Source organism: Bos indicus x Bos taurus, chromosome 16 (assembly GCF_003369695.1).
Source record: "Bos indicus x Bos taurus breed Angus x Brahman F1 hybrid chromosome 16, Bos_hybrid_MaternalHap_v2.0, whole genome shotgun sequence".
NCBI lineage: Eukaryota > Metazoa > Chordata > Mammalia > Artiodactyla > Bovidae > Bos > Bos indicus x Bos taurus.
Genome location: NC_040091.1, coordinates 54,756,108 through 54,781,279, shown reverse-complemented (window position 1 = coordinate 54,781,279; position 25,172 = coordinate 54,756,108). Strand labels below are relative to the sequence as shown.

The 25,172-nt window shown below is 40.2% G+C and overlaps 1 protein-coding gene across 2 annotated transcripts in view; it reads right to left on the bottom strand.

Annotated features, from left to right (window-relative positions):
* Positions 1 to 22,664, bottom strand: part of RABGAP1L (RAB GTPase activating protein 1 like) — a 740,636-nt gene extending 717,972 nt beyond the window's left edge. Inside the window, exon 1 of one of the 2 annotated variants that reach the window (XM_027565384.1) lies at positions 22,477 to 22,664. The gene's annotated coding sequence lies outside the window, so the exon portion shown is untranslated. The remainder of the gene's footprint in view (positions 1 to 22,476) is intronic. The other variant, XM_027565383.1, reaches the window with a different exon arrangement.
* Between the last annotated feature and the right edge of the window lie 2,508 nt (positions 22,665 to 25,172).

The following is a 25,172-nucleotide window of genomic DNA, read 5'->3' as shown; positions in this document are numbered from 1 at the left end:
GAACAGCAAGGAAATCAAACCAGTCAATCTTAAAGGAGATCAACCCCAAATATTCACTAGAAGGACTGATGCTGAAGCGCCAGTATTTTGGTCATCTGATGCGAACAAACGACTCACTGGAAAAGTCCCTGATGCTGGGAAAGATGTAGGGCAGGAGAAGAAGATGTCAGAGGATGAGATGGCTGGCTACATCAACAATGCAATGAACAGGAACTTGGGCCAACTCTGGGAGATGTGAGGGACAGGGAGGCCTGGAGAGCTGAAATCCATGGGGTCACAAAGAGTCAGACATGACTGGGTGACTGAACAGCATGATACTGACTGAAAGGGGACAAACTGATCATACAATAGAACAGAGATTCCAGGAATAAATGCCCACAACTAAAGACTCAAATGAGGAACAAAAGTAACAGGGAAAACTGTATTCATTTCACAAATATTTATCAAGTGTATACTATGTGCCAAGCACTGTGCATACAGAGGTAAACAAGAGAGACATGGTCCTGCCCTTAAGGGGCTTATAATCTAACAGAGGAAAGACATGTAAAAACAAAGTAAATACAGTAAGCACAAACGGAAGAAAAACAAATAAAAATCTAAGATTTTCGAAACAATCACTTTTTTTTTAAAGGGAGCTCCTCAGGGTTCTATTCCGGGTCTCTTCAACTCTACCCACTTAATCTCAATTAGTACATTTCAAACCCAGACATCTTTCTCACATTTTATACCATTTGTCAAGCTGCCTACAGACATCTACAATGTCAAACTTTGAGCTCGTATTTTCTTCCCCCAAAACACTGCTCCTCCTCTAATCCCTCTTGGTAAACCTGCCCAAGAATTATGACATATATCAAACATAAATCAAACATATCAAAAGTCCCAATGATTTTGTCTCATAAAAACTTAAACCTGTCCACTCCTTTCAAGCTTCACTGCTCTCATCCTAGTTCAGTTACCTGGATTACTGTAACAATTTTCTAAATTGTCTTCCATACTCTAGCCTACTTCTCTCCAAATCAACTGTACACACCCCAGGCCAAAATAATCTCTCTAGAACAAAATCTAATGTGTGTCTCAGATGGTAAAGAATCCACCCACAGTGCAGGAGACCTGGGTTCAATCCCTGGGTTGGGAAGATCCCCCGGGGAGAGCACGACAACCCACTCCAGTATTCTGGCCTGGAGAATCCCCATGGGCATGGCGGGCTACAGTCCATGGGTTTGCAAAGAGTCAGACATGACTGAACAACTAAGCACAGCACAGCATTCTTAGAATAAAGCCCACATCTTAAATGATCCGTAAGACCCACCATTACCTGGCCCCTGCTTACCTTTACAGCCTCATGTGTTCACCACGTGCTCTCCCCGTTCCTTCAAATACACTGCTGTCCACTTCCTTCTTTCACTCTTCAGATCTGCTATGTTCTTCCCTGCTTCTGGACCTTCATATCTGCTCTCAATCTCCAGGACTCACACATCATCTTCCCTGGCTAACTCCTACTCCTTCTGATTGTAGAATCTCTCCTCTGGCTAAGGTGCCCCTGCTCTGAGCTAGCCCTGCAGCTCAAATGGCCTATCACTATACTTATCACAGAGCACAGTAATTGCCTAACTCCTCCCTAAACTATAAATTCTATGATGGCGGGGTACCTCTGTTATTAGTACCTAGTATATCAAAGCCCTTGATTGGATACATTAACTGCATCAACAATAATTACTAAATTGATCTTCATTTTCGTATGATTTATCTTCAGTTGGAACCCAAAATTGCATCTTTTTCAATCCAAAAAGTCCTGACGTGTTATTCTGGGGGAGGATTACTTAAAATTTAGAAAACTGTCAGAACTTCTTACAAGTGCATTTTATTTTCACTTCAAATATGAAACTTAAAAGTTCCAGTTTTCAAAGCAGAGTAGTTACAATCCTATTTCAACTTCCCTCCTTATTCTCATTTCCTTGACCTCTCAAACATTATATCAATAAGTCTCTGATAAGGAAAGCACCTTCACAGATATATGTAGAAAGATGTTTCACTGCAGAAATGCCTTTTTTTTCCTTCACCACAGCTACTGGTTTGCGGGACCTCAACCAGGGATCAAACCCAGGCCGCTGGCGGTGAAAATATGGAGTCCTAACCACTGGATCATCAGGGAAATCCAGAAATGCTGTTATTTCTAAAACTAAAAAAATGTTAACTCAACAAGTCATCCTTCTATCTAAGGTAAAAAAGCAGTATCCAGTATCATGTTTTTGTTAAGTAACATGAGTTTTTAATTACTCCTGCCAAACACTGAAGCATACTTCCTTCAAGCATCAGTCAAAAAAGTTCTGAAAAAAAATTAGACCATAAGAGTAATTTTCCTAGCTAAATAATTCTAATTTTTAACTAAATTGAAAACAATTGTTGGAATTATTTGGGAGGTAGAGTGTCCCAACATTTCTCAACAACATTCAACTATAACAAAATGTGTTACACTTAGGTTTGTCAGATAAAACATAAGGCACTCAGTTTAATGTTGAATCTCAGAAAAATAATTTTATTGTATTTGGAATATACATCCCAAATAGTGTACGTATTTTTATTTGTTAAATCTGGCAACCCTAGTTATACTACCAAATTTATCATTGCTAGCAAAATCTGATTTTACTTATGCTTTTTTCATTATAAAAGTTACACAAATTTAGGGGAAAAAAAGATCCATAATACTACTGAGCTAATACAGTTGGCATTTTAGTGCATTCCTGATATTTTTCTTATAATTTTAAATGGTTACATTCACTCTTCCTTAAAATGATAGTCTTTCTAATTATTTTTATGCTACACAATGGTTCTTGCAATAAGTGTACCATATCTTAAAGTCTCCTACTGTTGAAAATTTAAGTTGCTTCCAATAAGCCACTACTATAATATTGCTCTGAATAGTCTCCTGCAAACACCTGTTTCTTATCTTTGCCTTCTTTCTTCTGTAGTTATTTCTTCAGGATATTCTCAGAAGGAAAGCTACTGATCAGATTTATAAAACAATTATGAATAGTCTAAAAATTCTAGATACATCCTACCAAATTGCAATCCAGTAGCACTATCTGAATACGCCTGCTTTACTAATATCTAACCAGCATTACATATAACTGTTTTTGAAAAAATCTGAAATAAGTATAAAGAAGTATTCCATTTTGTTTTAGTCAGCATTTCTTTGATTACTGAGAAGATCACACATTCTTCTAACAGTTGCTTACAGGTTGTATATCCTCTAATATCAACTGTCTGCTCGTTTCCTTTACCCATTTCAAAAATGTTTTTGTTCAATATAAAACAAATTCACAAATGAAGACTAAAATAGCCCACTGTCTAAAATTATAGTCACATGCACCACAGGAAAAACTAGTTTATATCTACAATTCTAACTGCCTTCCAGAAATTACTACAAGTTACTTTTAATGTAAACTTTCATTTTATTTATATGTATATTATCTCAAAGTTCATTTCATAGAAATCATAACTCTCATAACTGAAATTAATTAAAAGAGATGACTAAAACAGAAGAACTGTACAAAAAAGATCTTCACGACCCAGATAATCACCATGGTGTGATCACTGACCTAGAGCCAGACATCCTGGAATGGGAAGTCAAGTGGGCCTTAGAAAGAATCACTACAAACAAAGCTAGTGGAGGTGATGGAATTCCAGTTGAGCTATTCCAAATCCTGAAAGATGATGCTGTGAAAGTGCTGCACTCAATATGCCAGCACATTTGGAAAACTCAGCAGTGGCCAAGGGACTGGAAAAGGTCAGTTTTCATTCCAATCCCAAAGAAAGGCAATGCCAAAGAATGCTCAAACTACCACACAATTGCACTCATATCACACGCTAGTAAAGTAATGCTCAAATTTCTCCAAGCCAGGCTTCAGCAATATGTGAACCGTGAACTTCCTGATGTTCAAGCTGGTTTTAGAAAAGGCAGAGGAACCAGAGATCAAATTGCCAACATCCGCTGGATCATCAAAAAAGCAAGAGAGTTCCAGAAAAACATCTATTTCTGCTTTATTGACTATGCCAAAGCTTTAGACTGTGTGGATCACAATAAACTGTGGAAAATTCTGAAAGAGATGGGAATACCAGACCACCTGACCTGCCTCTTGAGAAACCTGTATGCAAGTCAGGAAGCAACAGTTAGAACTGGACATGGAACATCAGACTGGTTCCAAAGAGGAAAAGGAGTACATCAAGGCTGTATATTGTCACCCTGTTTATTTAACTTATATGCAGAGTACATCATGAGAAATGCTGGACTGGAAGAAACACAAGCTGGAATCAAGATTGCTGGGAGAAATATCAATAACCTCAGATATGCAGATGACACCACCCTTATGGCAGAAAGTGAAGAGGAACTCAAAAGCCTCTTGATGAAAGTGAAAGTGGAGAGTGAAAAAGTTGGCTTAAAGCTCGACATTCAGAAAACAAAGATCACGGCATCAGGTCCCACCACTTCATGGCAAATAGATGGGGAAACAGTGGAAACAGTGTCAGACTTTATTTTTCTGGGCTCCAAAATCACTACAGATGGTGACTGCAGCCATGAAATTAAAAGACGCTTACTCCTGGGAAGGAAAGTTATGACCAACCTAGATAGCATATTCAAAAGCAGAGACATTACTTTGCCAACAAAGGTTCGTCTAGTCAAGGCTATGGTTTTTCCTGTGGTCACGTATGGATGTGAGAGTTGAACTGTGAAGAAGGCTGAGTGCCAAAGAATTGATGCTTTTGAACTGTGGTGTTGGAGAAGACTCTTGAGAGTCCCTTGAACTGCAAGGAGATCCAACCAGTCCATTCTGAAGGAGATCAGCCCTGAGATTTCTTTGGAAGGAATGATGCTAAAGCTGAAACTCCAGTACTTTGGCCACCTCATGCGAAGAGCTGACTCATTGGAAAAGACTCTGCTGCTGGGAGGGATTGGGGGCAGGAGGAGAAGGGGACGACAGAGGATGAGATGGCTGGATGGCATCACTGACTCGATGGACGTGAGTCTCAGTGAACTCCAGGAGTTGGTGATGGACAGGGAGGCCTGGTGTGCTGCGATTCATGGGGTCGCAAAGAGTCGGACACGACTGAGCGACTGATCTGATCTGAAAATTTCCTGATATTTAGAGTAAATACCAGAAAGATCAGTTCAACTTAATACTTGGATATGCCACAGAACCTAATTTGATCAAAACAGAAATCATGTTGCAGATCTAATCTCTTTAATAATCTATATACACCAAAAAACTGAGTCTACAATCAGAGTTAACTCACCAATGCTGTCAGTAATCTTACAAATATAAATATGCACTACTGGTTTCAAGAGAAGAGTAAGAAAATAATTAAGTAGCTAAGCCCAACTTCATCAACACCATTAGAGCAGGACTCAAAGCTCACCACAAGCTAACAGCAGAAATTTTAGAAATAATCTAATTCAATCTCTTTCCTCTCCCATCCCCCACCCATTTTGCAATGGAAGAAACCAAGGCATAATGAAGTAAAATGAACTTTCAAGACAGTCATAAAGCTACTTAGGGGAAAGAATGTCTGTTTCATTCTACAGTAACAAAACTTTATTGATCGAATTATTTGAAGCTCTAGAGATAACAGAAGTGATAAAAACCAGTTAAGTCCTTCTTCTCAAAGAGCATACAAGCTACTGGAGAATGGAAGAAAGGAAGGAGGGAGTGAAGAAAGGGAGAGGGGGGAGAAAGGAAAGAAGAAAGTTTCTATGACAGGGATAAGTATTCTGCATGAAAATACATAGGGCAACGTGGCAGAGCAAGCCAAGAGCATCAAGAACCACTTCAGATTAGGTGGTTCAGGAAACACTCAAAAAAATTTTTTTAAGCAGAGATCTGAATGACAGGAAGTCAGCAACAGGAAAATCAAAGGAGAGAGCAATCTGATTAGATTCCTTTATATCCAAATATTAGTCAAGGTACAGCTGGAGGTGACAGGGAGGGTGGCAGTGCTTCTTTTGATCAAAATGTGCACCATTCTGCAGTAAAGATACTACATTTATACTAGATTTAATAATAAATACAGCACTAACTTGATGATCTGCTGCAAATGACACAAACTAAGATAAAATACTACCATAGGAAAACATCTAAATCATGATGATTTAACTTATTCTGCTTTGAAAGACACAGAATAATTAACCAACTTTTCAATTATCACATTTGAAGGTGACAAATAATTTTTTAAATTGTTAGAAGATATTAGTGAAGGAATCAGTACAAGATAATGCTAATAAAGGTTCACAAATAAGATGGAAAAATTAACATTAGTCAGAAACTTCAGTTTCCAACTTTTCTATGCAAGTTTGACACTTGCATAACAACAGCCTAAGACTTTTTTTCCAGCAAAACTATTTACCTTAAATGACCCTAGGGACATTGGGCTCAGAAAATAAGATGTTTTAGTTAATAATTCTGGTTTTTAAAAAATTAGTTATTTTTAATACATGTATGTATCATTTTCCCCATTGCAATCAATTTCCTGCAATACATGGTTTTACTTCTTTACATTCCTCCACAGCACTTAACATGACGCCTTGCAAACAACAGAGAGATGTAATGAAATGACAGATCCCAACAGGAGTAGCAGTCATATAGATCTCAACAACCTGTGGCACTAAGCGAGTAAAGGATAGGTGGGGGGAGGCAGGGTAGGGGACACTTCGTTTCTAGAAATGTCTTAACACACTATCACAGAGGAACAGCTCTATAGTCCATAAGCCTTGAATAAGTTGTGCTCAGCTCATTGAAAAATCATTCTGTAATCAAGTAAGTAGTTTAGTATTGTAAGCATTTTAATAACTAAAAAATAAACCAAACTTTTAAATTTTAAGTAAATTAAAAACCACCCAACCAGCTGATGAGGGTTTAGGCCAGACTACAGATGTTATGCTACATCTGATCCAATCAGGTTTTGCCCATCCTCCTTCACATAAAGCTACAGGCCCTTCCCACCCATCTCCCATCTGAGGTCAAGAATGCTGGTGCAAAATCTCTGCTTTCATTCCCCTGGTGATCCAGCTCTCCTTTACCCTATTTCTTGGTTTGCTGCTGTCAAACAAAGTTACTAATAAAGAAGGAATACCAAGCATTCTGGCTTGAAAAGAGAGCTAAGAATACCTACCATCTACGAAGCACCTTCTATACACCAGGCACCTATTTCTAAAATTTCAGAGTCATGAGGTATTATTATTACTTCATTATACACATATATAAACCCAGAAGTAAGGTTACTTACCCAGGGTCACACAGCTAGTAAGTTTGTCAGACAGGGTTCTTTCCTTCCAAGAAACAGATCAATAACAAGGCCAAGATGATGGCAGTAAGAGGCACAGCCACCAAGACAAGTGAACAAGGTCAGAAAGCAGCAAATTCAGAAAAAGGAATTCTACAATCTTTTCCACCTACTTAATTTTTTTACATTCAGAAGCATCTTTATTTTTTATTTTTAAATTGGAAAAAAACTGCTTTACAATGTTGTATTGGTTTCTGCCATACACCACCACAAATGAGCCATAATTATATACATATATATCACCTCCCTCTTGAGCTTCCCCCTCTTTCCCTACCCCCATCCTCCAGGTCACCACAGACAGAGCACCAGGCCCACCTACTTGAAATTCACTGCCATCACAACAATTACATGCTTGACAAGGCCTGGAGAAAGTTTTTCAGGCTGATAATGAAATTTGGAGACTACATGACTTGCTGATATCTAGCTCAAAGACTGTATTTTTTATATACTAGTTATTATTCATTTTAAGAAATTTTCATTTAATAATGATAGATCCAAATGAGCTCTAACATAGTTTACAAAACCACCTTAAAAGTACTACTGTAGTAATACTTTTAAAAGCATTTAAAAGTAAATGCCAGACACAGTAAGAAAAAAAAAGGAGGAGGAAACATTTATGAGAACTAAACAATATGCCAGAAACTGTGTTATTTATCCTCTACATTCATTAATATATTCAAGATAAATAACTCTATGTAGTACGATTATCCCCACTTTACAGATAATTTCCCCAATGCCACACACAGCCAAGATTCAAATCAAGGGGACACCAATTCAAGAGCCCTAGACAAAATAGCTTTTGTTCTCAAAATGCCTATACTGTAGTCTAAAGTAAAAACAGACAAGGTACAATGCAATGTTATTAGTATCACAACAGGGAGGAAAATAAGATGCTCCAAAAACACAGATAAGAGATATCTAACAGATTTCTAACAGTCTACAATCTCAGTGAAGGCTTTCAAGATGATAGCATCTAGACTGAGAGAGACAACTATAAGTCATCCAGAAGAGAAAGACAACCTGGTCCATACTCTCAAAAGGACTTAATACCCAAACGGTCAAGAATCCTAAGTTTGATATTTTATATAAGCAAATACCTGGAGAAGGAAATGGCAACCCACTCCAGTACTGTTGCCTGGAGAACCTATGGAAGAGGAACCTGGTGGGCTATAGTCCATGGGGTCACAGAAGAGTCACACTGCTGCTGCTAAGTCCCTTCAGTTGTGTCCGACTCTGTGCGACCCCATAGACAGCAGCCCACCAGGCTCCCCTGTCCCTGGGATTCTCCAGGCAAGAACGCTGGAGTGGGTTGCCATTTCCTTCTCCAATGCATGAAAGTGAAAAGTGAAAGTGAAGTCACTCAGTCGTGTCCGACTCTTTGCAACCCCATGGATTGCAGCCCACCAGGCTCCTCTGCCCATGGGATTTTCCAGGCAAAAGTACTGGAGTGGGGTGCCATTGCCTTCTCTGAAGAGTCACACAGGACTTAGCAAATGAACAATATAAGCAAATAATTTCTAGCCAATGTTACACAGCAAAGACTGTGCTGAACTATGTCTGAAAGTAAAAGAAAGAGAAGTCTCTCGGTCGTGTCCAACTCTTTGCGACCCTGTGGACTATAGCCCGCCAGACTCCTCCATCTATGGAATTTTCCAGGCAAGAATACTGGAGTGGGTTGCCATGCCCTCCGGCAGGGGATGTTCCCAACCCAGGGATCAAACTTGGGTCTCCTGCATTGAAGGCAGACTCTTTACTGTCTGAACTATGTCTAATATTCCATAAAATATGCAGTATATGCGTCATATGGGCTTCCCCGGTGGCTCAGCAGTAAAGAATCCACCTGCAATGCAGGAGACGTGGGTTCAGTATGTGGGTTGGGAAGACCCCCTGGGGAAAGGAATGGCAACCTACTCTTGCCTGGAGAATTCCATGCACAGAGGAGCCTGGACAGAGGGGTTGCAAAAAGGGTCAGACATGACTGAGCAACTAGACAACAACAAAGATGTGTCATATATAAGAAAAAAACTAAATCTAAGGTTATTCAAAGCCCTTTGGAAATCAATCACTCAAGATAAACAATTTGATAACTGACATAAGAGTTTACTCTCTGGTTTTCACACTATTTCATACTTTAAAATCTTCCTAAGAAAAAACTTTAATGTCTTCATAAATGAACTATACAGACCATATATTTAACCTTTTCTTATAAGAGAGAACATGACAAACTTTCATTATTATTCTATATATACCAATAGAAATACAACAGATACCCAAAGCTAAATGGGTGTGCAAGGCTGTTTTCCTTTACTATCTATGGTTTGTAGAGTTGGGTTGTGTGTGTGTGTGTGTGTGTGTGTGTGTGTATAGTTTTTCCTATTTCTTTTTTTTTTTTTTTAGTTTTTCCTATTTCTTCCTTGCTATCAATGTCAGCAATCTGTTATTACAGTATGTATATTTATGACACCATTTCAATTCTATATTATTCTTTTTAATCTGCTACTTTAGAAACCACAGCATCATATATAAAATAAAAGTAAGTTCTCAGTGAGAGCTTTATTTTTAATTACTTACTTATAAAAAATTACATCCATTTGGGGGTTTCTGCATGTTTCAGAAAGAAGATAAGGAGCTACTGGGTCTACCCAAGTAAAGAGTTACAACTTCAAATTTTCATACCCCTAAGAGGCCTCTCTCACCTTCTTTAAATTCAACTCAGACCAGGTTACAGAACCCTCTGAAGCTTTCCTGTAAGACACATCCGACACTGCCCCCATCCTGGCTACACCCCACTGTACTTGTATGTTTCTCCAATATGACTGTCATTTTCTTAACCATCTCTTATCTCTGTTTCTCAAGCACTGAATCCTTTCCTTGCCTTACAAATGCCTGCTGAATAAAACAGTGTCAGAGAATGAAACCAACTGTATAAAGAGCCATAAAACTGTAACACCCCATACAATAAAAATGACGTTTCATACTCATAATGTTAACTTTCATTTGGAAATACAAACTTATGAAATCTAAATTTGAGGGAAATTACAAAAAAGTATTAAGTGCAAGCAAGCAACAATATACTATTAAGCTGTTTTACCCACTGCACCCTCAAAAAAATCTGTTTATCTTGTAGGGAAAAAAGCAAAATACATAAATATATTCTCTCCAGGCAACCATAATATATTTTTCCACCCTCAGTGCAAAAAAAATAAATAAATAAACTGACATTTAAAGAACAGTGATTGTTAATTATCCAAGCTAAAATAAAAACATTTGGGGGTATATCTAGCTATTTTGAGGTACAAGAATAAAATAAAAGTCACCCATTACAAACACTCAGAGATCTTGCTGTTGGAAGCATCTCTGAGATCATCTAATGTTACTTAATACTCCTCCTCACTGCAGAAAGAATTCAGGTTGCTAGAGATGATCCAATCCACTTTCTACTCAATACATCCCTACATTTCTGCCTCCACTTGCCTTTCACTCACTGATCATCTGGACCCACACAAAACATGTCTTCTGCTGTTCAGACAGCAGCCTATCAAAATCTGTTTGCTCGATTTATTTTATGGTTTGACTTATTTTAGTGATTAAAAGTAATATATGTGCTTATCTATTTCAAAGACTTCTTTGGCTTCTCAAAAAAATTCCCAGTAAAATGAAAACACCAGGCACATTTATAGGTTTCCTGTTGTAAATCTTACCTTTTTAGGTTCTCATAATTACCCTACAAAACACTCAAGGCAAGTATCATCAACCCCATTTAAAGAAATCATCAATATAGAGTAGCAGTTGAGAGTTGCTATGAGGTAATTTAGTAGCGAAAGAGACTTGCCTCTTATGAGCTGCGTAATCATAAGTTATGACCTTCTCTAAGTCTGTTCCTTCACCTGCAAACTGGACACTGTAATAGTTCCTACCTCAGGTAGTTATTGTGAAGATTAACTAGATAATGAACATTATCTTATAGAATAACTAACCCATTCACACTCAATAATGTTAGTTTTTGTTATTATTATTATGCAAAGAGGAAAAACTGTGGCAAATCACTTATGCTCTCAGAATTTAACTGCAACACTACATCGAAAATTGAGCTCTTAGGCTCTACCTACCTTGTGTTCCACAAAACCAAAAAATGTTTTCAGTAATTTGTGGCTTAAAGCACATGTTTTTTTCCATTCACTTTGACCAACCATAATTTATAAAATCTACTATCATGCTCCTCTTCCAAATGAAATTTTCACAAGTATAAAAATTACCAAAGTTCTCTATCTAGAAAAATAAATTCTCAATGGCACATAATAATAAAGTTCCACCATGACTAGCATGTAAACATAATGAAACTTACAAGTAAAATGAGAAGCACCACATCAACTGCTAAATGAACTAGCTTCTATGAACTACTATTATTGGATTATTCTTTAAAACCTTTATCTGGTATCTTCATATGGTAGAGATTGCTATTTTATTGTTTGTGAAATCAAGTGCAAGGGGAGAAACCTGTTTCACCTATCAAAACTATTGACAGTGCCAACAAGAAATATAAAATGCACATCAAAATTTTAAAAAAATTAGAACACCCCACTGTTCATAGCAGCACTATTTATAAAAACCAAGTCATGGAAGCAACCTAAGTATCCACTGTCAGATGAATGGATAAAGAAGATGTGGTGTACATACACACAATGGAATATTACTCAGCCATAAAAAAGAATGAAATAATGCCATTTGCAGCAAAACGGATGGACCTAGTGATTATCATACTAAGTGAATTATTCCAGAGAAAGACAAATATCATATGATATCAAATATTATATGTGGAATCTAAAAAGTGATACAAATGAACTTATTTACAGAACAGAAATAGACTCACAGGCAGAGAAAACTTACGGTACCAAAGGGGAAAAAGAGGGTGGGAGGGATAAACTGAGTGTTTGGTATTAACATATACACACTACTATACAGAAAATACAGAGAAGGCAATGGCACCCCACTCCAGTACTCTTGCTTGGAAAATCCCATGGACGGAGGAGCCTGTTAGGCTGCAATCCATGGGGTCGCTAACAGTCGGACACTGAGCGACTTCACTTTCACTTTTCACTTTCATGCACTGGAGAAGGAAATGGCAGCCCACTCCAGTGTTCTTGCCTGGAGAATCCCAGGGACGGGGGAGCCTGGTGGGCTGCCATCTATGGGGTCACACAGAGTCGGACACGACTGAAGTGACTTAGCATAGCATACAGAAAATAAACAACTAGGATTTAATATATAGTACTGGGAATTATATTCAATATCTTATAGTAACCTGTAATTGAAAATAATCAAAAATTATATATACATTTATATGTGTGTTCACGTCAGTTCACTCAGTCGTGTCCAACTCTTTGCGACCCCATGAACCGCAGCACGCCAGGCCTTCCTGTCCATCACCAACTCCCAGAGTCCACCCAAACCCATGTCCATTGAGTCAGTGATGCCATCCAACCATTTCATTGTCTGTCATCCCCTTCTCCTCCTGCCCTCAATCTTTCCCAGCATCAGGGTCTTTTCAAGTAAGTCAGCTCTTCATATCAGGTGGCCAAAGTATTGAAGTTTCAGCTTCAACACAGTCCTTCCAATGAACACCCAGGACTGATCTCCTTTAGGATAGACTGGTTGGATCTCCTTGCAGTCCAAAGGACTCTCAAGAGTCTTCTCCAACACCACAGTTCAAAAGCATCAATTCTTCGGCACTCAGCTTTCTTTATAGTCCAACTCTCACATCCACACATGATCACTGGAAAAACCATAGCCTTGACTAGATGGACCTTTGTTGACAAAGTAATGTCTCTGCTTTTGAATATGCTATCTTGGTTGGTCATAACTTTCCTTCCAAGGAGTAAGTGTCTTTTAATTTCATGGCTGCAATCACCATCTGCAGTGATTTTGGAGCCCAGAAAAAAAATAAAGTCAGCCGCTGTTTCCACTGTCTCCCCATCCATTTGCCATGAAGTGATGGGACTGGATGTCATGATCTTAGTTTTCTGAATGTTGAGCTTTAAGCCAACTTTTTCACTCTCCTTTTTCACTTTCATCAAGAGGCTCTTTAGTTCTTCTTCACTTTCTGCCATAAGGGTGGTGTAATCTGCATATCTGAGGTTATTGATATTTCTCCCGGCAACCTTGATTCAAGCTTGTGCTTCTTCCAGCCCAGCGTTTCTCATGATGTACTCTGCATATAAGTTAAATAAGCAGGGTAACAGTATACAGCCTTGATGTACTCCTTTTCCTATCTGGAACCAGTCTGATGTTCCATGTCCAGTTCTAACTGTTGCTTCCTGACTTGCATACAGGTTTCTCAAGAGGCAGGTCAGGTGGTCTGGTATTCCCATCTCTTTCAGAATTTTCCACAGTTTATTGTGATCCACACAGTCAAAGGCTTTGGCATAGTCAATAAAGCAGAAATAGATGTTTTTCTGGAACTCTCTTGCTTTTTTGATGATCCAGTGGATGTTGGCAATTTGATCTCTGGTTCCTCTGCCTTTTCTAAATCCAGCTTGAACATCTGGAAGTTCACGGTCCACATATTGCTGATGCATGGCTTGGAGAAATTTGAGCATTACTTTGCTAGCGTGTGATATGAGTGCAATCGTGTGGTAGTTTGAGCATTCTTTGGCACTGCCTTTCTTTGGGACTGGAATGAAAACTGACCTTTTCCAGTCCTGTGGCCACTGCTGAGTTTTCCAAATGTGCTGGCATATTGAGTGCAGCACTTTGACAGCATCATCTTTTAGGATTTGAAACAGCTCAACTGGAATCCCATCACCTCCACTAGCTTTATTCGTAATGATGGTTCCTAAGGCCCACTTGACTTCCCATTCCAGGATGTCTGGTCTAGGTGAGTGATCACACCATCGTGATTATCTGGGTCACGAAGATCTTGTGTGTGTGTGTGTGTGTGTGTGTGTGTGTGTGTGTGTGTTTATATATATATACATATACACTCTGATTATATATATATAGAATCTGATTATATATATATATATACATACTCTGATTATATATATAATCAGAGTGATTGTATATATAATCACTCTGCTGTACACCTGAAACCAGCATTTTTTAAATCAACTATTGTTCAATTTAAAAATTAAATAAAATAAATACAAAATTAGAGGCCTAGACTCATTACTGAAAAATTAAGCTGCCTAACTCATGCAGAAGATGAGATGGTTAGATAGCATCACCAATTTAAAGGACATGAATCTGAGCAAACTCTGAGAGATAGTGAAGGACATGGGAGCCTGGCATGCTGTAGTCCATGGGGTCACAAAAAGTTGGATATGACTTAGCAACTGAACAACAAACAAACTTATGCAAAAAAATTTTTACAGGTTCTGTAGTACTAGCAAACAGGTGGTCCAAAGATTTGAATAATAACATCTAACTTCATTTTTCCCATTAAGTTTACCAGGAAGTTTGGGTTAGTGTTAAAAGAAGATTCTAGAATATTAAGAGAGAAAAATAGATGCAGGAAAGAGGACATTAACTAAATTACAATTTAGTACCAACTTGATAAGCAACATATTTGCATGGAAAGACTAGGACAAAGTCTTTAACATTAGCCCAAACCTGACCACTAACAGTAGGGCAAAATATGAGACAGAGATTTTAAATGAAAGAATACAGCCCATGAGGGATCTCTGTGGAAATAAAATAATAAATGATTAAGGTCAGATGGCTATTAGCTGCTGAGACAACAAAATTACTATAAAACAACCTAAGAAACCATATCACCTGCCAGTATACGTATAGTCTCCCTTCAGAGGTTGACTTCTCACTAAACAAAGATATAATTCATCCCAAGTGTCTTATCAAGATAAATTTACTAAAGAGAAACTATTGAAGGAAATACCTAATAACCACTCTAACAAACATTCGCATTTATACAATGCTCTTAGAAATGGGGCTCAAAAATGACAAAGTACATCTTGAAGCACAGAATAAACACTCAACCTTGTTTATCAAAAACTAGCGCTACATTTCTCTTAAACCTTCAAAACTGAAAAACCACAAGTTTGTATTTTCTCTAAAAATAGTGTTTGTTATTTGCATCCCCTCTGGTGGAAGTTTGATTTTTTAGGTCCTGTAATTTTGCCTGGCTTCTCTGGTGACTCAGTGGTAAAGAATCTGCCTCCCAATGCAGGAAAACGGGTTCAATCCCTAGGTCAGGAAGATTCCCTTAGAGGAGGAAATGGCAACCCACTCCAATATTACTGCCTGGGAAATCCCATGGAAAGAAGAGCCTAGTAAGCTATACAGTCCATGGGGTCGCAAACTGCGTGTCTGAGCGCATAATACAATGTTTCCTACTGCTGATAAGGAGGGCAGAACAGAGGTGCATGTAAAACACAGGTAAGGGTGAAATTCGGAACTCCTTCACTGATACCAATGAATTCTATGCTTGACTTGTAAAATGTGCTACTTTCCTGGAAATGTGGCATACAAAGAAAAAAAAAAAAACCCAATGGGTATGCATGGCTCTTTTATATTTGTGACTTAAGAGATAGTCTTCAAAGAGCCAAATCACTTACTTTTAGTCATTTACCAGGTTGACTGTATTCTCACCAAAAATTCCAACAACTGGTGGTCTATGGGGTCACACAGAGTCGGACACGACTGAAGTGACTTAGCAGCAGCAGCGGTGTTTGTTATACATACACATCAATGTGTACGTGTTTAGGAAAATGTTTGCATAGCTTAAATTAAGGACACTGTGTACCACATATACACAAAAAAACTGATGGTAGAAAATTTTAATCAACTCAATTTGTAAAAACATGTTAAAAAAAAAAAAAAAAAAAAACACCTCTGTGCTGACATGATTAGCTGCACCATTCAAGTGGTGTGAGGTATCTGAAGCATGCTGCCTCTAAACTCTTATCATGCTATTTGGGATGTGCTATCTTGTGAAGCAGTTCATGTGAAACTGCTAAAACCTACAGTAACAGGACAATATACATATCAGAACTTTAAATGAGTAAAACAGTATGGCTAGACATTCATTCATATTTATTTTGGAACCAAATCTCAACCCCAAAATTCCTTATCAACTATCCAGAAGTAGCCCAACTTATTACCAAGAAGTTTTTTTTTTTTTTTTTTTACTATAGCAACTTCATTACCAAGATTACCAAAATTTTCCACACACTTCCAGCAGTCTGTATGTGTTACCTGGGCAACAATCTAAAAGGGCTTTTACTTTATAGAATAGGTAGGTCAAAGAGAAGTAAAGCTTCTTCAAATTGACTGTGCATCATTTTAATTAGAAGCAGTGAGTATGAAATCTTCAACAGGCAGAAAATCTTGAGAATCAGTTTCATTAACAGATACAACATACTGTCATTTGTCTTCATTTCCAGCCATCTAATTCCCTTATGGAACAAAGCAAGCTCCATCCAGGACTTCAAAACATCCCCCGTCATACAGATTGTCAAAGACATAAATGCTGAAATCAAAGGAACTACTTGAGTAAAGAATCTAGCAAGTCTTCACAACTGGCTGTGGTATGAATACCCTGCTTTGCTGTCCTAAATTCTGAAAACTAGTCAGCTCAGCTGTGGATCTGTATCAACTGCCTTTCTGCCTAAGCCAAACCTGCCTCCAAATTAAGACCCAGTCATATAGAAAGCACATTTTAGAAGGTGCTTTAAAAAGTCTTTCAAAACTGCTTCCTGCTACAGCCAATCTGATGCTGTCTATTTGGCAAAACAAAAAATAATGGTATCTCCTTACAAAGAAAATGTTTTCCCTTTCTTTCCAACAGTTTTAGGATTGGTATACTCAACTTTGCTTCTCTTACACTAATAATTTTTCCCTCAGCTTTTACTCTAAGGATACTTAAGCGCTCTCTGGGTCACAGTCAAGTCAGGAGCAAAGCATACAGGGAGCTTACTGAACGTTAAGAAGTGAGTACCAATGACTGCAGAGACAAAAGTGAAAGATAAGCTGAAAAACAGAAAGGAAAACTGCCATTCAAAGCTCTTCACCATTTGGTACTGACTCTTTCTTGCCTAGCTCTTTCGCTCTATACCTTTGATCACCCTGGCCCAGAAAGACCTTTCTCTATTTACTATGCGTCCTATTTCCACATGTCCAAATCCTACCCATTCTTCAAAGCATGGTTTAAATGTCACTTCTTCCCATATCCTTACAACTAAAGGTAATCCCTCCCTCCTCTCTCTAACTTGTACCTCCTTATCTTTATCTCTTTACTACATATTACTTTCTGCCTTACATTATCTTCGTTTACATATTTAATCTCCCACACAAGCATAAAGCCTCAGGGTCAAGGTTCATGCCTTATTCATCTCTGTTCAAACTGCTTAACACGTCTTACACATATTAAACTCTCTGAGTTCCATGGGTTAGGAAAAGAGATAAATCCACTAGATAGAACTTCAGATTAGGAGTCCACAGACCCCACTTTGCTAATGACTAGCTATATGACCTTGAACTTCAATTTTTTAGTGTATTCATCCACAAAGTCAAGAAGGTGGACTAAGCCAGTTTTTAACCATAGACGGTTATCCATTATCAGGCTGTAAAATCAATTTTGGCATCAAAACCCAGCATTATCTTTTTAATAAAATGAAATAAAATAGAAAATATCAAAATATGTTGTAGGCAGTGAAGTGGTACACTGTGAATGTTTAACTGGCTACCCAAAGGAGAGAGAAAAGCTCTGAACTGTAACATCTGTTGATGTCCCTGGTGTAAATACTCCCACCAAAGCCAATTTCAAGCTACACATGCACTTGGGTGGAAAGAGAGGCATAACTACTCTTACAAGTCAACTGATAAGCCAGCTCCAGCAAAGGCCTAAAATGACAAGTATTACTTCACCAAAATTTTCTTTCAACTTCACGTGTTTGTGTGTGTGTGTGTGTGTGTGTGTGTGTGTGCGTGTGCGTGCACGCACGTGCATGCTGAATCGGTATAAAATGTATTTCTTACTGTGAGTCACAGTCAAAACCGTTCATAAATGTTCAGCTAAACAATCTCCTAGTCCTCTTCCATGTGTACACAATGCAATAAATTGCACTCTTAGTTACATATGTAATCTCGACATCAAAATTTATATGTCTCTTCAAAAATGAGAGATGCCTACTGGCATCACCAGAAGGCAAATTACAGGAAGGGAAAATTTGGCTTAGGAAGTATTAGCAAAAGACCAAGGTTCTCAGCCTTTGTTCAGCTACAACCCAGGGCTACAACATCCTCCTACTAGTTGCAGTGGCTCATTCAGCAAAGGGTTAGGGGAGACAGGAGGAAAGGAGAAGGAAATCTTAGGAGGAAAAAAGGTCCATGTAACTGTGAATATGTGCCCTTCACCCACCCAACTAAGAACCTTGTTGTTTTTGTTCAGTCGCTCAGTTCTGTCCAACTCTGCAATCCATTGACTGTAGCCTGCCAGGCCCCTCAGTCCATGGGGTTTCCCAGGCAAGAATATTGGAATGGGTAGCCATTTCCTTCTCCAGGGGATCTTCTCTACCCAGGAATTTAACCCGCATTTCCTGCACTGCAGGCGGATTCTTTACTACTGAGCCACCAGGGAAGCCCTTGCTTAGAACCTGGGTACAAAGAAAACCAGAGCTATAAAAAGGTGAATTTCCATCCCTGATGTTTCCCTGTTAAATTCTCCAGCACAAGCCTGCATCCCTCAATAGACTTCCATTACTGAGAATCCCCTACTACTAAAATTAAGTTTTTGCCAGGGACTAGAGACATGTAGTACTTGTTGAATTTAGAATAGGCAAGGGGAAAAATAGCACAGCAAACAGTTGTTAGACTTGATATTCTAGGAAAATCAGGCTTTTATTGAAAAACATACTTTCTTATTTTCTTACTTAAGCTTACTAAACTGGGTGAGAAGTAAAGTTTACTGAATATATTTTGGGCTGTACTATGTCTATCACAACAACACAGTCTGTAACCAGATTTTTCCTGAGTGTTTATAAAGAATTGTGTTTTCTATTTTTAAGGTTATTTAGAAAACAAAGAGGCTCAGAATTTCAAGCAGGCTAATAATGTTAGCTCAAATCTAACTCCAAATCAACTGAATATATGCACAGAAGTTTCCCAGGAAAATCCCAAAAATTACACCAAAAAACAAAGAAGATGAAAAATAGAAGTCAGCACGAACACAAACTGGCAATACTCAATTGTAGTATCCTATCTGTTGCATGAGTACAATATGGAAAGTAAATGAAGTAGGAAAAAGAGAATGTTGAGATACAAGTCCTGCTTAATTCCATTAACTATTCCTTATTAGGGTCCACTGCTAGGTACTTCTATCCAATTTCAAATACTGACCATCAAGTGAAAATTATTCAGTTCAGTCGCTCAGTCATGTCTGATTCTTTGAAAAGCCAAGAGTCAAGTCAAGCAATGTCTTTCTTCATGGTCACAATATTAAACTTTGCCTTTAAAACTGAGTGTTTTACCATACTCAGGCTCTAGTCAATATTTTCTTTGCCTCCACTATCTGTGGTGCCAAATGCTCATAAGACCATCTCTATAAGAGGCTGTACCAGAGACTGGAATAGCCTGGGGCTGCTGGTCATGCTCAGGTCCACTGGCTGACCTATGAATAGAAAGTAAGCGCTATACCTAGGTTTCCCTGGTGGCTCAGCAGTGAAGATCCACCTGCAATGCAGGAAACATGGGTTCGATCCCTGGGTCAGGGAGATTCCCTGAAAGAGGAAATGGCAACCCACTCCAGTATTCTTGCCTGGGAAATCCCATGGACAGAGAAGTCTACAGGGCTATAGTCCATAGGGTGGCAAAAAGTGAGACACAAGTGAGTAACTGAAAACACACAAACACACATACAAGAGCTATGCACATGTAGCAACTCATTAAAACTTGTGAGACACAGCAAAAAGAAAACTCTGTGCCTGGGAATCCCATAGCCTACAGTATATCCATCCTCCAAACATCCTCTATTCAGCCATTAAGACCCCACACCACTTCAAGACAACAGCAGGCTAGAATTCAGACCAATTTCTACACCCTCAAAACAAGAAAGTTTTGCTACTTAGCTACTACTCTCTTCAAAGCTAATTTCTCAAAGCTCCCATTCACAGTATTTTAACTTGGCACAAGAGAATTCCTTCTTTTGATTCCTCCAAAAGAATGGGTAAAAACACTTTGAGCTTCAATGCTGTATCATCTGAGTTCAAATAAATATACACTAACTGAATGAGCTCAACTTTGGGTTAAGGCAAAGAAAATTTTAAGTTTTTAGAAATCACAAATTTAAAACTGGTGAGCTGATAAAACATAAAAACTGTTTCACATACCCAATAAAATTCTGTTACTCAAGTTTTAAAACACCATAATAACCACTAAGGTGAAAAGAAAATTATCTGAATTATGAAACAATTAGCAAGGGCACAAAAATTCACAGAACATTGCAACTATAATATATAAAAATCACCATCAAATAACTCAGGTCAAAAAAAAAAAAAAGTCACACATTTACACCTTTCATGCCTTTTATGTCGGTTGGTATATTCACTATGTCCCAATAGTACTGGGACTTACTACTTTGTTTCCAGCTTCCTAGAATATAATGTAGGCTATGTAATACATTCACATATAAAGACTGACCAACTACATCACTTCTCCCCAGATGACCTGTCAATACAAAATATCAGGGCACACTTTGACCTGATTGAAGACTCCAGTCTCAGTCTCAACTAACTCCCCAACCAAACAAGCATTTAATACAATTTGAAGATAATGTATACATTAAATTCACCTGGTCTTTCTCCTTTGCAGTTTCATTGTCAGTTTCACATGGGACTCTGTTGAGATAATGAATCACAGGCCAGTTTTCCAATACTGGCAACTTGTGGACCAGTATTTTCCATGGGCAAAAATCCACTTCCAATTTTACCACAAGCAAACTTCATGTATCTTCTGCCATCATTCTACAAATGCGCAGATATTCTACTGAAGTGCAGCGGAAGCCACACACAAACACTATTATGAGAAAAGTCAGGTTTCCGTGATACGGTGTTTCCAGAATGATAAAAAGCAACTATCTCCCCAGTACATGCAAGAAAATTTAAATGTATTTTTTTAAATCCCTAAACCTTCCAGCACCAGAACTGCAGACCTTGAAATCAAGTTTCCAGTCAGCGTTGAAATCTATCAGGCAAGTGAAAGCTGTCCTTACCATCAGCAAAATAAGGTTGGTATTTCTCGTCACTTACATGAAACTCTCATTTCTACAAGTGACCACGTAAATTTCGGTACGTTTTCTAAACTGACCCTATCTAAGAAGTACAGGGACAATACACAAGCACCTGGACACACTGCCCTGGGATCAGAAACAATCCTATCGGTCCAGTTCCCTAGCACCCGAACACCTCCCCGCTGGCCAGTGGCCCCTTTCCACATGCTGACGCACTGCCCAGCCCTGCACCGCTGGCGACCAGTGCAAAGTACTAGTCCAGTCTCAGAAACTTTGACTCAGTTATCAGGACACTGAATACCCACGACCTGGACGAGGGATGTTTGGCATGGCCAGGCGGTCAACTTTGAAGCGGGGCATTCTTTACAGGTAGAGATCTGCCCAGCACGCAGCCCATCCCAGCCAGCAAAACCACAAGCATCAACAGCAGGAGCGGAGCAAAGTGCCTGGCGGAGACAGGGGGAGCGCGAGGGCGAGACGCGGTCACGAACAGATGCCTGAACGTGGGTAAGAAAATACCCTCCCCACACGCCCACCCCCACCCCCGGACGTGGGGCTGCCGGGACGGCGACCCCGGCAGCAGCCGGCGGCAGTGTCAGGAGGGCACATCTGGAGGCGAGCGCCCAAGTCACCACCCCCGCCCCCAGGTGAGGGGCGCCGACCCCGCCCGCCCGCCGACCCGCCCCGGCCGCGAGGAGCGGCCGCCCGGGAGAACTCCCGATGTCCGCGGAGCCACCGACAGTCCCGAGCCTTCCTCCCGCGGTCCTCTCGCATCCCGTCCCGGCCCGGCCCCCACAGCTACCCTCCCCAGGCGCAGCCCCGGCGCCAACACCCCCAGCCCAGCCCGCGGCCCCGGGCCACTGGTGCGCCCGCCGGCCCCTACGAGGCCGCCCTCGTCTCACCTCCTCTCGTCTCCGCGGGAAGGGCCGGAACAACTCTGCCAGGCGCCCGCGTCGCACCCGCCGCCCAGCGTTCTGCGGCCCGGCCCGTCCCGTTCACTCTGCCGCCGCCGAAGCCCTGGGAGGGCGGAGGGAACAGGGCGGAGGGAGCGGAGAGAGGAGGGGAGGAGGACCGCCCGGCAGGAAGAGGCGAGGGAGGGGGCGGGTCGGGGAGGAGGAGGTGGTGGCGGTGGTGATGACGTGTCGGGAGCGCGCACGTCCGGGCCCCTCGGCGCGGCGTGCGCGCTCCTGACGGCGGAGGCGCCTTCTCTGCCCTGAGCGGCGGGCGCGCACGCGCGTACACGTCCGCGCCTGGCGGTGTTTGGGTTAACTTCTGTGAGTGAAGACCTGGCCCACCTAGACTGTGAAGAGTAGGGACCCGGAAAGGGGCTAGAGACGCTCGCGGTGCTTCAGAACTTCCCAGAGCTTACCCATGCCGGGAGCCCAGCCGCGCGGGTTCGCTAGGGCGACCTCAATCTCCGAGCGAGTTTGGGTTGAAGCCTTGCCCAGCGATTACTGATCTCTTAGATAATTCTTACTTTGGGGCTATTGTGTTCTTGCTCATAAATCTGGTTTACGTATATTGTCATTCTTAATGCCCAGTACTCCTCAGGGAAGTCACCTTAAAGAATTCTAACTTCTCTCGTCACTTACTCTTTTCTGTGCCTCTTTCAAGGTGTCTTGTGGGCTTATAACGGTTCCTTCTGTGGGACTCAGGAAAGATTAAGAAAATAACCAGTGGGGATTAAACGGGAAGCACTATTATGTATTTATGAAGAAAACTTACCCTCATTTGCACCTTTTTATCCTGTGGGGTAATAAATTTGGGGGTACAAACTAGCAGAGATAAAAATAAGCCAACTCTTTCATCGACTAATACTGTACTGATCCTTAAACTGTGGATATCCTTCTTCCTAGATCTTACAGGCAAAAAAAAAAAAAAAGACCAGGAATTTTTCTGAATTTCCTTAGCACTTTGTTTCTAAAGGTTTGTGGCACCGAATATATTCAGCTTTATCTGGGTAAATTTGTGTGATACTTTAGCCCACTAAAGAATCTTTTGAGGCTGTGCTTCATTTTTATCTTCCAACGTGCCTAGCAGAGCATCTGACTTCAGAGAAAGTACTCCATAAATGTTATTGTATAAATAAGTGAAGACATCGCAGGAGGAGTTAGATGTGTCCCATAATTTCCACTCTAAAGTGACTTCTTTAGTTTAAAATTCTCTCTCCTGCTTAAATTCTTCTGCACTCATTTCCCCACCTGGATCCAAAAGCTACCTTGAGAAATCCCTAATTTAAGTTTCTATAGATGCTAGGGGGCTTCCCTGATAGCTCGGTAAAGAATCCACCAGCAATTCAGGAGACCCTGGTTCGATTCCTGGGTCAGGAAGATCCCCTGGAGAACGGAAAGGCTACCCACTCCAGTATTCTGGCCTGGAGAATTCCATACGTGGTATAGTGGACTATACGCTGTATAGTCCATGGGGTCGCAAAGAGTCTAACAGGACCGAGGGACAGGACTGAGGGACTTTCACTTTCATAGATGCTGGGACAGACCAACAGTATTACATTTGTTTAATATTTCCCCTAGGTGCTGGGCGTCTTCCTAGGAAATCCTTTAACCTATGTATTCCAAGAGACTACCTAACTCTGAGCCTGACCCAGTAAATGCTGAACTTTTGGTATTTAATAAGGTTAAGGTCAGAATAACTCAGATCATCTGTATCTATTAATAAAGAAGCCAACAAGTATGTACTGAGCCTCTACTAAATAAAATACTAGTAAACTTACACTGGGCACAAGGATGTCAACAGATGACAATGACATGGTTTCTGCTTTCTGATATCTGCTAACTGGAAAAAAGCTTTCTGACAAAAAGGGCAACACCATGACAATTATCAGCACTCACTAAGAAACGGACCCCCCAAAAAAGGAACTAAAAGTTTTAAATCATAAGTTCAAAATAAGTTTCAGTTCAGTTCAGCTCAGTGGCTCAGTCGTGTCCGACTCTTTGCGACCCCATGAATCGCAGCACACCAGGCCTCCCTGTCCATCACCAACTCCCAGAGTTCACTCAAACTCATGTCCATCGACTCGGTGATGCCATCCAGCCATCTCATCCTCTGTCATCCCTTTCTCCTCCTGCCCCCAATCCCTCCCAGCATCAGGGTCTTTTCCAATGAGTCAACTCTTCGCATGAGGTGGCCAAAGTACTGGAGTTTCAGCTTTAGCATCATTCCTTCCAAAGAAATCCCAGGGCTGATCTCCTTCAGAATGGACTGGTTGGACCTCCTTGCATTCCAAGGGACCCTCAAGAGTCCTCTCCAACACCACAGTTCAAAAGCATCAATTCTTCAGCACTCAGCTTTCTTCACAATCCAACTCTCACTTCCGTACACGACCACTGGTAGAACCATAGCCTTGACTAGACGGACCTTCGTTGGCAAAGTAATGTCTCTGCTTTTGAATATGCTATCTAGGTTGGTCATAACTTTCCTTCCAAGGAGTAAGCATCTTTTAATTTCATGGCTGCAGTCACCATCTGCAGTGATTTTGGAGCCCCCCAAAATAAAGTCAGCCACTGTTTCCACTGTTTCCCCATCTATTTCCCATGAAGTGATGGGACCAGATGCCATGATTTTAGTTTTCTGAATGTTG